The sequence below is a fragment of the Schistocerca cancellata genome, chromosome 10, assembly GCF_023864275.1.
Source record: "Schistocerca cancellata isolate TAMUIC-IGC-003103 chromosome 10, iqSchCanc2.1, whole genome shotgun sequence".
Taxonomy (NCBI): domain Eukaryota; kingdom Metazoa; phylum Arthropoda; class Insecta; order Orthoptera; family Acrididae; genus Schistocerca; species Schistocerca cancellata.
This window is the reverse complement of record NC_064635.1, coordinates 7064872-7073341: the sequence shown is the minus strand read 5'-3', so window position 1 is coordinate 7073341 and position 8470 is coordinate 7064872.

Genomic DNA, 8470 nt, shown 5'->3' with positions numbered 1-8470 from the left:
CACTACTCAAGGTTAAATCTAACTTTGGCTCAGAAGGGGGTAAATTATGCTGCCACAAAAGTCTTTGGCCACTTACCTAATAGCATCAAAAATCTGACAGATAGCCATACAGCATTTAAAAGGAAATTGAAAGAATTTCTTAATGGCGACTCCTTCTACTCATTAGATGAATTTTTGGATATAGTAAGTGGGTAATATCCGAAGCCCCACAAAAAAGTTAAAAATATTGTCATGTAATATTTTGTCTAATGTCTTGTATAGACCCCTTTTATTAACCTGACACGTTCCACATCATTACGAAGTGTCGTATTCATGATCTATGGAACAAGTACTAATCTAATCTAAACTGCGGGGACGTATTCGTGACCAGAAATGGAGGAAAAAAGGTCCTGCGAACATGGGTCGAGAAATGAGTCGTTACCGCAGTACACGTCGCTGGCGAATGACAGTGCGTCTGACCACGTCCCGTGTCTTCCTTGTGTGCCGCAGACTGTGAAACTGACGCAGCCTGTTGCCGGGAACAAGCCGAGGTGGCGCTTGTGTACGGCCGGACTGATGGGAACGGCCGAGAGGCAGCTCGGCTGTACCAAAACATGTCCCCTCACAGACACCAGCCACATCGCACAGCATTTCGAGCTCTTCTTGGGCGTCTGTGTAGACGTGTGTCCTTTCAGACAGACGTAGGCGGCGGACTGTGCGTACACCAGAGTTGTGGGACCGGGGTCTGCCTCTCGACCGTTTCCTTTTCTTGACTCAGTTTCTGAAGAGCGGAAATTTTACCAATGCCAGGTATCTCCCGGCAGGGAAAATCATTGTTAAAAAAAAGATTTCGAAATAATTGTCCCATTCATTGACACGAGACGACCCACGAGGTGTTTATTTTTAAGGATATCATGCAAGCCTTAGTACAACAACAGTGATGGAAAAAATCGCAGCACCAAGGAGGAGTTGTGAGATATAAACAAAAGTAGCCAGACTCTTTCTACATCTGAAAGCAGACGTCTGTTCAGATTACGCACCAGCAGCGTAAGAGTGCCGCTAGTAGCACCATTAAAAACATTCAAATCAGATTTCCCTTGAATACACTCTGTAACGATCGTGATCCTTAGTTGCCTTTCAGATTGAACGTGGTGACTTCATGTCAGTCAAGAACGCCTTCAATAAGACAAAGACGCCATTTCCAACACCCCAGTGAGTAATGCCAGTACGAGAATCTGGGTGTTCCTTCAGCGATACTCCAGAGAGACCTGACTCGAGTGTATCCACTGTACGTGACTGCTGGCAGCGGCGCTCACCAGGGTGTACCATCTCAAGAAGACAGGGCTCTGAACGGCCATCGTGTCCGGCGTATGGCTCTAGCGCGTTGTAATGCCCCCCTTCTAACAGCCGTGTACCGCAAGTCTCTAGAGGAACGAAAGGTTCCAGATGATTGGAAAAGAGCACAAGTACTTCCAGTTTTCAAGAAGGGTCGTCGAGCAGATGCGCAAAACTATCGGCCTATATCTCTGATATCGATCTGTTGTAGAATTTTAGAACACGTTTTTTGCTCGCGTGTGATGTCACTTCTGGAAACCCAGAATCTACTCTGTAGGAATCAACATGGATTGCGGAAACAGCGATCGTGTGAGACCCAACTCGCTTTATTTGTTCATGAGACCCACAAAATATTAGATACAGGCTCCCAGGTAGATGCCATTTTCCTTGACTTCCGGAAGGCGTTCGATACAGTTTCACACTGTCGCCTGATAAACAAAGTAAGAGCCTACGGAATATCAGACCAGCTGTGTGGCTGGATTGAAGGGGTTTTAGCAAACAGAACACAGCATGTTGCTCTCTATGGAGAGACGTCTACAGACGTTAAAGTAACCTCTGGCGTGCCACAGGAGAGTGTTATGGGACCATTGCTTTTCACAATATATATGGGACCATTGCTTTTCACAATATATATAAATGACCTACTAGATAGTGTCGGAAGTTCCATGCGGCTTTTCGCGGATAATGCTGTAGTATAAACAGAAACACAGAAGTTGCAACCTTAGAAAATTGTAGCGAAATGCAGGAAGATCTGCAGCGGATAGGCACTTGGTGCAGGGAGTGGCAACTGACCATTAACGTAGACAAATGTAATGTATTGCGGATACATAGAAAGAAGGATCCTTTATTGTATGATTATATGATAGCGGAACAAACACTGGTAGCAGTTACTTGAGTAAAATATCTGAAAGTATGCGTACGGAAGGATTTGAAGTGGAATGATTATATAAAATTAATTGTTGGTAAGGCAGGTGCCAGGTTGAGATTCATTGGGAGAGTCCTTAGAAAATGTAGTCCATCAACAAAAGAGGTGGCTTACAAAACACTCGTTCGACCTATATTTTAGTATTGCTCAGCAGTGTGGGATCCGTACCAGGCAGGGTTGACGGAGGAGATAGAGAAGATCCAAAGAAGAGCGGCGCGTTTCGTCACAGGGTTATTTGGTAAGCGTGATAGCGTTACGGAGATGTTAAGCAAACTTAAGTGGCAGACTCTGCAAGAGAGGCGCTCTGCATCGCGGTGTAGCTTGCTCGCCAGGTTTCGAAAGGATGCGTTTCTGGATGAGGTATCGAATATATTGCTTCCCCTTACTTGTACCTCCCGAGGAGACCACGAATGTAAAATTAGAGATATTCGAGCGCGCACGGAGGCTTTCCGGCAGTCGTTCTTCCCGCGAACCATACGCGACAGGAACAGGAAAGGGAGGTAATGACAGAGGCACGTAAAGTGCCCTCCGCCACAAATCGTTGGGTGGCTTGCGGAGTATAAATGTAGATGTAGAATGCATCTGCAACACCAATTTGAGCAGCAGCTGGAACCGCAGTGACACAAGAAACTTGCAAATCGGTTTCTTCAAAGACAGCTCCGAGCCAGGCGCCCTGTAGCGGGCATTCCAGTGACCCCGAACCGCCGCCATTTGCGACTTCAGTGCTGTCAAGCGAGAGCTCAGTGGAGGGCAGGGTGGAGTTTTCTTCTGTTTCCTGGTGAAAGCTGATGCTGCCTCGGTGCCAGTGATGGCCGTGTGTTGGTCAGTAGGAGGCCAAATGAGGACCTGCAACCAACCTGCCTGCATGCTGGACACAATGCACCCACATCTGGACTGGGATGTGATTTAGTATGACAGTCGGAGCACTCTCGTGATTATCCCGCTCCTCATGCCTGCAAATTTCTAGGTATATCTGGTGGTTCTACCTGTTGTGCTGTGATTCATGAACAGAATTTCAGGGGGGTTTTCCAACAGGATACTGGTCGTCCACCTACTGATATTGCAACCCAACATGCCCTACAGATTGTCTCGGCATGCAGGATCAACAAATCTGTCTTCAGTGGAGCACATATGGTATATTTCGGAAAACAACTTCAGCGTCATTCATAAACAGCATTAACCGTCCCGCCACTGACCAATCAAGTGCCACAGGCATGGAATTCTATCCCACATTTACACTCTGACTCTGTACAACACAATGCGTACACGTTTGTACCCTTGCGTTCAACATTCTGCCGGTTACACGCATGTACCAGCATTTCATGTTTGTAATGGCTTATCTCGTGCATTGATTAACCTGTGATCTAGCAATGTTAATCACTCTAATATGTTACCTAGATAAATGTATTCTCAAACTTTCATTACTCTATATTAATTACTTTTTGGTGATGCAATTTTGTTTTCTGTCTGTGTATTTAATTAGGTGGAGCGCTTCACTACAATTTTTACTGTAGTTCACTTGATAATGGCTACAAGGCCGAAATTACAATAGTGGGTGTTATAGTAAAATAGTTTAACATGCGTAGGGGACTATGGTGTCCTTTAAAAAACTTCGACGTGAGACGAGTTCCAATAACAAGTTAATCAGTCCTAAAGAAGACTGCAGCTGTGGGGGCGAAACATCAACTTTAGAAGAAGTATTGTGGAGGGTAATACGTGGCCTAATCATCCGCGAGACGTTCACCTTGCGTGACGAAATGAGCTCTTCCAGACACACGGAGGGCGCCCCCTCCCCCCGCTCCCTCCCCTGCGTGGCGGCAGTGGGCCCACACACCCTCGACTGGCCCTTGGCAAAGCCGCCGTAACAAATTACGCCCCGCGGTCGCGGCGGCGCAACGCGGCTTAAAATTAAATTATGTCGCTTCGTCTGGCAGCCGAGGCGGCGACGACGTTAAGGAGGGCCTGCGAAATGCGGGGACTGACCGGGCAGTCCTGCCAACCGCGGACGTGCCAGGGCTGCCATCTGCCAGTTCCGCCGCTAATTCAGACCCGCTTTACGGCTCAGATGAAAGTCGGGGGCGAGGCTTTACTTGCGTGGTGGCGTGACGTCCACAAACTGACGCTGGGCCGCGCGCAGATCGGGTGGACCTCCCCGGCACCACAAATCTGGGGGCCACAGATTATCAGCCGCCGTGTCCACCGACGTCGTTAAATCGCTCCACCATTGTAGTCTATTCCTTACGCACAGTCATTGTGCTCGATGGACTGCTGATAGCTCTTTCGAATACGAGAAACACTCCTTCCTCTGTTTTCGTGAATTTCCTTTTACAACGACCTTCTGCAATACTCTACGGCCCCTATCTGCCAGTGTATGAGGGGAGTCGGGTCTTGTTTTACCTGTGGTTGTTCCCTTCCTTTTTCACCTCATTGTGAGATGACGAACTGTAGAATGGCGCAGCTCTAGCAGATTTGAAATGTCCGAGACGCATTTGTTACTCGGGTGGCCAACAATGACTGTAGTCCGACTAAAATTGGTAGATGGTTGACACTTGCATCAACACGGCTTTAGAAAGCATCGCTCCTGCGAAACGCAACTCGCCCTTTTTTCATATGATACCTTGCGAACCATGGATGAAGGGTATCAGACGGATGCCATATTCCTTGACTTCCGGAAAGCGTTTGACACGACGCCCCACTGCAGACTCCTAACAGGTACAAGGATATGGGATTGTTTCCCAAATATGTGAGTGGCTCGAAGACTTCTTAAGTAATAGAACCCAGTACGTTGTCCTCGATGGTGAGTGTTCATCGGAGGTGAGGGTATCATCTGGAGTGTCCCGGGGAAGTGTGGTAGGTCCGCTGTTGTTTTCTATCTACAAAAAAAAGGTTCAAATGGCTCTGAGCACTATGGGACTTAACATCTGTGGTCATCAGTCCCCTAGAACTTAGAACTACTTAAACCTAACTAACCTAAGGACATCACACACATCCATGCCCGAGGCAGGATTCGAACCAGCGACCGTAGCAGTCGTGCGGTTCCGGACTGAGCGCCTAGAACCGCTAGAGCACCGCGGCCGGCTTCTATCTACATAAATGATCTTTTGGGTAGGGTGGATAGTAATGTGCGGCTGTTTGCTGATGATGCTGTGGTGTGCGGCAAGGTGTCGTCGTTGAGTGACTGCAGGAAGATAAAAGATGACTTGGACAGGATTTGTGATTGGTGTAAAGAATGGCAGCTAAATATAGATAAATGTAAATTAATGCAAATGAATAGGAAAAAGAATCCCGTAATGTTTGAATACTCCATTAGTAGTGTAGTGCTTGACACAGTCACGTCGATTAAATATTTGGGCGTAACATTGCAGAGCGATATGAAGTGGGACAAGCACGTAATGGCAGTTGTGGGGAAGGCGGATAGTCGTCTTCGGTTCATTGGTAGAATTTTGGGAAGATGTGGTTCATCTGTAAAGGAGACCGCTTATAAAACACTAATACGACCTATTCTTGAGTACTGCTCGAGCGTTTGGGATCCCTCTGAGGTCGAATTGAGGGAGGACATAGAAGCAATTCAGAGGCGGGCTGCTAGATTTGTTACTGGTAGGTTTGATCATCATGCGAGTGTTACGGAAATGCTTCAGGAACTCGGGTGGGAGTCTCTAGAGGAAAGCAGGCGTTCTTTTCGTGAATCGCTACTGAGAAAATTTAGAGAACCAGCATTTGAGGCTGACTGCAGTACAATTTTACTGCCGCCAACTTCGCGGAAAGACCACAAAGATAAGATAAGAGAGATTAGGGCTCGTACAGAGGCATATAGGCAATCATTTTTCCCTCGTTCTGTTTGGGAGTGGAACATGGAGAGAAGATGATAGTTGTGGTACGAGGTACCCTCCGCCACGCACAGTATGGTGGATTGCGGAATATGTATGTAGATATAGATGTAGATGTAGACTTGACGCGCTGAAGCTAGTTTCCCTAAGCAGAACGCTCAACATCACGCCCGAACCTTTCGCCGCTGCCAAACTGCCACAACGACTGGTCACTTAACTTTCATCTTCATCTTCACCGAGCGAGGTGGCGCAGTGGTTAGCACACTGGACTCGCACTCGGGAGGACGACGGTTCAATCCCGTCTCCGGCCATCCTGATTTAGGTTTTCCGTGATTTCCCTAAATCGCTTCAGGCAAATGCCGGGATGGTTCCTTTGGAAGGGCACGGCCGATTTCCTTCCCCATCCTTCCCTCACCCGAGCTTGCGCTCCGTCTCTAATGACCTCGTTGTCGACGGGACGTTAAACACTAATATCCTCCCCCCCCCACTTAACTTTCAGTTCCTTGTCCAGCATTATGGATTGGAAGAATTTCTATGATATGATGATGATGAGTAGTGTTGATATGATGATAATGAAGATGATAAAGCTGATGATGATGACGAGGATGATGATGATTCAGTGATAGTGGTGATTCGTAATGGTTATGATAAAGTGGTGGTGGTGGTGGCACAATGGTGATGGTAACATGATAGTGGTGAAGTTGGTTTTGTTTAGGCCATGTTATAGTCTGCCTCAGAACTACTTGCTTCCATGCTAACAGCAGATTTTTTTTTAATGTTTTTCTTGAACTACAGAAGTTTCCTGTTGTAATGTGGGAAGAGTAAAGAAGAAGAAACAAACCAACGAGAGCACGATTCCTCCCGTAGGTTGGCACGAATCCCGCGTTAATCCCACGACACAACTCTCGGAGCTGATCTACGGTGCGGTCCGCCATAACTCAGTGGCAGGTGAGGCAGGACGAGGCGAGGCGAGGCGAGCTGGACTGTATCGCCGCGTACATGGAAAGGAGGACCAGGCCTGGAGGCTTTCCAGCTGGAAGCCGTCCACAGCGGGCGTCACACGCGGACCAGAGGCGGAGATTTATCAGGGGCGGCGGGCCGACACGGGGAGCGGCCGCCGCCGAAATGACTGCCCTGCCAGGAGACACGGCCCCGCTGCGTTCGACGTCCCCCTGCATGGATACCGTACTGCAGCAGTTCACGGTCGCATTATCGAAATAACATTCTACTATTTCCAAACGTACACTACTGGCCATTAAAACTGCTACACCAAGAAGAAATGCATATGGTAAACGGGTATTCATTGGACAAATATATTATACTACAACTGACATGTGATAACATTTTCACGCAATCAGTACCCAGAACAACCACCTCTGGCCGTAATAACGGCCTTGATACGCCTGGGCATTGAGTCAAACGGAGCTTGGGTGGCGTGGACACGTACAGCTGCCCATGCAGCTTCAACACGATACCACAGTTCCTCAAGAGTAGTGACTGGCGTATTGTGACGAGCCAGTTGCTCGGCCACCATTGACCAGACGTTATCAATTGGTGAGACATCTGGAGAATGTGCTGGCCAGGGCAGCAGTGGAACATTCTCTCTATTCAGAAAGGCCCGTACAGGAGCTGCAACATGCGGTCGTGCATTATCCTGCTGAAATGTAGGGTTTCGCAGGGATCGAATGAGGGTAAAGTCGCGGGTCGTGACACATCTGAAATGTAACGTCCAAAATGCGTCAATGCGAACAAGAGGTGACCGAGACGTGTAACCAATGGCACCCTACACCATCACGCCGGGTGATACGCCAGTATGGCGATGACGAATACACGCTTCCAATGTGCGTTCACCACGATGTCGCCAAACACGGATGCGACCATAACTATGCTCTAAACAGAACCTGGATTCATCCGAAAAAATGACGTTTTGCGATTCGTGCACCCAGGTTCGCCGTTGAGTACACCATCGCAGGCGCTCCTGTCTGTGATGCAGCGTCAAGGGTAACCGCAGCCATGGTCTCCGAGCTGATATCCCGTGCTGCTGCAAACGTCGTCGAACTGTTCGTGCAGATGGTTGTTGTCTTGGAAACGTCACCATCTGCTAACTCACAGATCGAGACGTGGGTGCGCGATCCGTTACAGTAATGCGGATAAGATACCTGTCATCTCCACTGCTAGTGATACTAGGCCGGTGGGATCCAGCACGGCGTTCCGTATTACCCTCCTGAACCCACCGTTTCCATATTCTGCTAACAGTCATTGGATCTCGACTAACGCGAGCAGCAATGTCGCGATACGATAAACCGCAATCGCGATAGGCTACTATCTGACCTTTATCAAAGTCAGAAACGTGATGGTACGCATTTCTCCTCCTTAGACGAGGCATCACAACAACGTTTCACCA